The 6,495-nt window shown below is 40.7% G+C and overlaps 1 long non-coding RNA gene across 2 annotated transcripts; it reads left to right on the top strand.

Moving 5' to 3' along the window:
* Window positions 1-1,942: 1,942 nt before the first annotated feature.
* On the top strand, window positions 1,943-6,236 carry LOC145425207 (uncharacterized). 2 transcript variants are annotated; one of them, XR_013905873.1, is made up of 4 exons: window positions 1,943-2,059; window positions 2,293-2,354; window positions 5,363-5,428; window positions 5,744-6,236. It is a non-coding gene; the product is annotated as an uncharacterized LOC145425207 (long non-coding RNA). The 2 variants fall into 2 exon arrangements; XR_013905874.1 differs by lacking the exons at window positions 5,363-5,428; window positions 5,744-6,236 and adding an exon at window positions 3,029-3,055.
* Window positions 6,237-6,495: the final 259 nt, after the last annotated feature.

The raw sequence follows: 6,495 nt of genomic DNA, 5'->3' as shown, positions 1-6,495 counted from the left end.
ATGATTGCAAGCTTATCTGTTTTGTGTCCCCTCCACAAGTGTGTTTTACTGAGTGGCCACACACTGGAGGTGAAACAGTGAAAGCATCAGTTTGAGCTCAGATGTCATTATGAGGCTGATGGACAGTGTCCTTGAAAACCTTGGGTTTTTCTGTGTCAGGCATATACATGCACCTTTTACTCACAGTCACTTTAGCTTCTTAGTATTGTCTTACTTTGGCTTCACTTAACTAGGTAAGGGTTAATCACTCTGTTTCCTTGCAGTTAGGGTGAGAGTTAGAACTGTATTTAACTGAAGGTGAAACAGAAAATGCTTAACTATGTGTGTGTGTCTGACACAGACAAACTCAAGGTATGTGAGAACACTGTCCTGACATCTGAGCTCAAACTGAGTCTTTCACTGTTTCATCTCCAGTGTTTGGCATACTCAGAAAAACACATGGGTTGAGGGGACACTGGTTAGAAAAGACCACTCGTAGTGGATTAAATACATTTCCACTGTAGCTGCCAGATGTTTACAATATTTGTTCTACTTTTCATACCCAGCTAAAGATCGCAAGCATCCCTTCTGGTCTACAGTGTGTTGCAGAGCCTATTGCCCATGACGTGGAGCACCATGTGATCTCTACAGACTCATTCACAGGTGAGTCCCTGCTTGAGTAAGCACTACCTGTTAAACCCTGGGGTCTTGCAAAGCACTATGCCTCCATGTCTTGTGTTCTCTTCTACAGACAGAGAATTAAAAGCAGAGTGTCAGTCATCTAGACCTACAGCAGACAACTCTGAGCATGAGGTTAGCATGGATTCATCTGTAGGGATGGGTACCGGTGTCTGGTGCCATGATGGCACCGGTTCTGACATAAACGGTAGTAACCAGACCAAAAAGCAGCACACATTTCGGTGCTTTTTTTCCTGAGCTGTGATACACTTCTAGCCAATCATTTTACGTTTCCGAGGATAGTAGGCGGGGCCAGGTACGTACGTTCTTTTATGCAGAGCTACAGATTAAAAATGCCCAAGGCGAAGCGGTCAAAAGTCTGGCTGTACTTCACAGCAAAATATGCAAACTCAGCAGCAACAAGTGCTTTAAGCTGATATTGTGATACTGTCAAAGGAGGTAACACCTCGAATCCGATGAAACACCTGGCGACGCATAGTGGGTTTTTTTTTAAAAGCCCAGAAATGCGCCGTATTTGATGGCAGCAGCAGCCGTTCTTCTCTGTGTGAGTAGCTTAATGTTGTTCGTGTGTAATTTTACGTTGAGTAGGCTAACCACGTTATTACATTAATGCATGTAAGGTGAACTAGCAAACATCATTATAGCTACATGCGGCTGTCTTCTTGTTTGATGGCAGATGCTCCCTTCACCCTGGCCAAAAAGGCTAAAATGACCAAAGAAAAAGAGGGAAACAGCTAAACATGAGAGGTTTTTGGACAAAGTTTGTGTTTTTTCCATTGTTTAAGCACTGCTTCCAGCTAAGAGTGATACCATATATGCCCCATAGCTGCAGAAAAGGCTAACATTGTTATCTTTTTACAAATAAACAGCTGAACATGAGAGGTTTTTGGACCAATTTTGTGTTCTCCATTCTTTAAGCACCGGTTTGAGCACCGGCTTGAGCACCGGCACCGTTTCAAAAGTACCGATTTGGCACCGGTATCGGATAAAACCTAAACGATACCCATCCCTACTCATCTGTTTACTAAAGATTGTATCAATGTGTAGTTTGGTAAATAGTGTGGTTTGTAAAGATCATGTTTATCAATTGATTACAATTATACTGCATGTACAGTCTTTAAATCATTGTAAGTACAGGTAGTCATCATTTAACAGTGCATTTCCCTCTCAACATCATTTGGGTGTTTTAAGGTTTGACTGAGAGTGTCCCTCTTGATCAGATGGACACTGTACCATTGATGCTTGTTCATCTTTGCATCTCTTTAGGTGCATTCTGTTGGAGGTCAGCGTGGCACTTCTTCTCTGAAAGAGTTAATTGGTGAAGTTGGTGTCCAGTATCAGGAGTTGTCACCCCAAGCGTTCTCAGAAGAACTTACCAGTGGTCAGTTTTGAGTAAATGTTGTTAACTTCTGGCAATGCATGACATGCCTGAAGGTTTGCTGCATGAAAAATGTGCCAGTATTGGGACATTTCTGATGATTCTATAGTGTCTTGATGGATATTTTGAGTAGAATTGTAACAGTCAGGGATGTGAATTGATTGCGTTATGCGTAGATGTGTTTTTTTGACTTAACGAAAGTCAAGCACTGAATCTCCTTGTGTTCCCTTGTACAGAGAGCAAATCGAAAGAGGTGCCACAATCATCCAGAGCTGTGCCTAACGACTCTGCTTGTGAGGTGAGTTGAAATTGACCTTTGTTTTAAAATTGACCAATGGTTAGAAGTGTTATGGTGTTTACATGAAACTCCATTTTGAGTATTTTAGCAAACATCTGGCAGCGGTGGTGGAAATGTCCTCTATTTAGAACAGGAGGTCTTTTCTAACCACAGTGTCCCCTTAACAAGTGTGTTTTACTGAGTGGCCACACACTGGAGGTGAAACAGTGAAAGCATCAGTTTGAGCTCAGATGTCATTATGAGGCTGATGGACAGTGTCCTTGAAAACCTTGGGTTTTTCTGTGTCAGACATATACATGCACCTTTTACTCACAGTCACTTTAGCTTCTTAGTATTGTCTTACTTTGGCTTCACTTAACTAGGTAAGGGTTAATCACTCTGTTTCCTTGCAGTTAGGGTGAGAGTTAGAACTGTATTTAACTGAAGGTGAAACATAAAATGCTTAACTATGTGTGTGTGTCTGACACAGACAAACTCAAGGTATGTGAGAACACTGTCCTGACATCTGAGCTCAAACTGAGTCTTTCACTGTTTCATCTCCAGTGTTTGGCATACTCAGAAAAACACATGGGTTGAGGGGACACTGGTTAGAAAAGACCACTCGTAGTGGATTAAATACATTTCCACTGTAGCTGCCAGATGTTTGCAATATTTGTTCTACTTGTCATACCCAGCTAAAGATCGCAAGCATCCCTTCTGGTTGTTATTGCAGTTCTGTTTGTACTTTGCTGTGTAGTTAATACCATTTACAGTGAGGAAAGTAAGTATTTGCTATTTTGCAAGTTCTCCCACTTAGAAATCATGGAGGGATCTGAAATTTTCAGCGTTGGTACATGTCCACTGTGAGAGACAGAATCTAAAAGAAAATTCTGGAAATGATAATGTGTGATTTTATTAAAATATTTTTGTATATTACTGCTTAAAATAAGTATTTGAACACTTGCTTATCATGCAGATTTCTGACCCTCAAATACCTGTTATTCTGCTTTTAAACAGTCCAACTACACTCTGCTCATGATTCTAATTTAGCAGCACCTGTTTGATGCCGTTAGCTTTTATAAAGACACATGTGCACCCCACAATCTGTCAAAAGTGTTGCAGCAACATGAGTAAAACCAAAGAGCTTTCCAACGACACAAGAGACAAAACTTTAGACCTTCACAAAGCTGGAAAGGGCTCCAGAGCCACTGCCAAGCAGCTCGGTGCGCGACAGTGCGCGTGCACGCATGTGCGTGTGCGCGATGGAGCGCGTGCAGGTGACTGTGCGTACCCTCTGCAAGACTCCTGCAGGCGCCCCTGAATGGAAGAGGCTAATGTCTTCCTCGGACTGGAGCCCCACGTAAGATCTCAGCTCGTGGGGTGTCAGTGATGCTAAGAAAGGTGAAGAATCAGCCCAGAACTACACGGGACGAGCTGGTCAATGACCTGAAGAGAGCTGGGACCACCGTTGGCAAGGCTACTATCAGTAATACACTGAGACGTCATGGTTTAAAATCATTCATCACACTGAAGGTTCCCCTTCTTAAGCCAACCCATGTCCAGGCCCGTCTGAAGTTTGCCAGGGACCATCTGGATGATCCAGAGTCATGGGAGAAAGTCCTGTGGTCAGATGAGACCAAAATAAAACTTTTTGGTCTAAACTCCATTGTTGGGGTTTGGAGGAAGAAGAAGGATGAGTCTCATCCCAATAATACCATCCTACAGTGAAGCATGAGGGTGGAAACATCATGCTCTGGGCTGTTTTTCTGCACAGGGGACAGGACGACTGCACTGTATTAAGGAGAAGATAAACGGGGACATGGATTGTGAGATTTTGGGCCAAAACGTCCTTCCCTCAGTCAGAGCATTGAAGATGGGTTCTGGCTGGGTCTTTCAACAAGACAAAGACCTGAAGCACTCAGCCAGGAAAACCAAAGAGTGGCTCCGTAAGAGGCATTTCAAGGTTCTGGAGTGGCCTCACTAGTCTCCAGACCTCAGTCCAATAGAAAATCTGTGGATGGAGTTAAAAGTCTGTGTTGGCCCAAAACATGACAGATCTACAGAAGATCTGTGTGGAGGAGTGGGTCAAAAGACCTTCTGCAATGTGTGCAAACCTGGTGAAGAACTACAGGAACTGTTTGGCCGCTGCAATTGTTAACAAAGGCAATATTAATATAGTTTGACTCAAGTGTTCAAATACTTATTTTACAAAGAAATATACAAAAAACTTGTTATAAAATCATACATTGTGATTGCCGGAATTTTCTTTTAGATTATGTCTCTCACAGTGGACATGTACCTATGATGAAAATTTCAGAGCCCTCCATGATTTCTAAGTGTGAGAACTCGCTATATATATATATATATATATATATATATATATATATATATATATATATATCTCTTCTGATTTGCCTCACTTCTCCGAGACTGCAGCTCAAGGTACATTTTCAATGCTGTACTCAAAGTTTGCCCAACATATCTTATGTAATGAGCTGGGATCTGTGAGTTAGTCTTGTTCAGAGACAAATCCAGTGAAATATGCAGTAATGTATTTTAACAGCGCACATCACGTATGATAACGATGCTCTCTTATTTCATTAATGCCACTTGCATCTCTGTTTTTCATTGCATCAAAAATGAAATCAGACTTTACTATTAACACTACTATGCTGATTACGATAACCTGGGATTGTGTATAGAACAATATTACTAACCATCAGTACATTTTTACATGGTCGATTGTTAGTTGTTCCATTCCTAATTGTGACACTAATGCTTTATGACTAGTATTTTGATGCTTCATCAGTTTTGGCCAAGCAAGATTTGGCCTGTGCAAAATCTACATCATTTCCCAGTAAACTTATTACCCAAGGTATTGTTGACTTCATCCAGTTCAGCAGCATTGCCATGTGTATAGTTAGTATAATAGAACTGGCTGTCATTGTCCCCTCTGTGCTCATGGTGTTTGATTGGTAGGCAGAAAGCCTCTTTAAGCCCATACATTTATACTGTGCAATATTTTTTAGATGACCAGGGGAATGATGCCTGTGTGACTTCTGGTTCACCTCCTGTCCCTGACTCAGTTACTAAAGGTATGATATAAATCAGATGCCATGTCCATCACTAGGCACTATGTGCAGTTAACACCAACATCATGTGGTTAGACATTATATAACATATAAAGAAGCTGAATGTATTTTGTGTTTACCAAGCAGTGTGATGAACTATCATGTTAATGAAAACAATCAAACTTTAAATTTTATCAGGTCTACAGTCTATTTATTATCACACACAATTTGTTTAGACAAGTACCAGCTTGTTTTCACAGTTTTGAACACCATCTCTACCTACAAGTGCATCTCACATGATCTTTTTAAACTTCAAATTTGTTTTGTTTTATTGAACAGGTTTACGTGTTTCATCAAGGCGGTGTGTGAAGAGACCATGGTCTGAGGAGGAGATAGGAGCGGTGATGAAACATATGAAGCCTTTTATTGAAAACGGTATCACTGTCACCAACCAGCAGTGTCTGAAGTGCAAAGAAAAGGAACAACCTATCTTGGAGACGAGATCTATTCAAAACATTTGAGATTTTGTGCGCAACAGAGGACTGGCCTTTAAAAAAAAAAAAAAAAAATGTTAAACACTAAATGCACTTTTTGACAGTCTGAGCCTTTACCTTTCTGGGCCTGATTTCAAGGTTAGTGTTCTCCATTCAAAAAGTATGTAGTTGACTTCACTGTGCTCACAGGCAGTGTTTTGTTTTGATGTGTGGTTAGCCTGAGTCTTTTAATGCCAGGATTCACTTTTATTTTCCTTCAATAATTGTTACAATGCTGTCCTTTTAAGGAATTGATTATTGAGTTGGTTATATTAAATATAATTCAGTAATTCAACAAATGTGTTGTGTGTTGATATAAGTCTTATGTATAAGTCATGGTGTCAGCCCGACTCACCCCTGGTGTGCAAAGGTGCTGTTTTATTGGTAAGCCACTCAGTGCCAGTTTCTTCAGGACAATGAAAAACTCTATAATACATAGTTTGTTCTAGTTGATGCAAGCACTGTTGTGTTATGCTTCTAGTTGTTTTAATGACACTTTGACCACCTGTTAGTAGATCACAACAGATATGATCTGTGGTGTTTTATGTAAGCTTGTAT

This window comes from Astatotilapia calliptera, chromosome 3, assembly GCF_964374335.1.
Source record: "Astatotilapia calliptera chromosome 3, fAstCal68.1, whole genome shotgun sequence".
Taxonomy (NCBI): domain Eukaryota; kingdom Metazoa; phylum Chordata; class Actinopteri; order Cichliformes; family Cichlidae; genus Astatotilapia; species Astatotilapia calliptera.
Note: the sequence above shows the minus strand (reverse complement) of the source record. Positions and strands in the feature narration are given on the sequence as shown.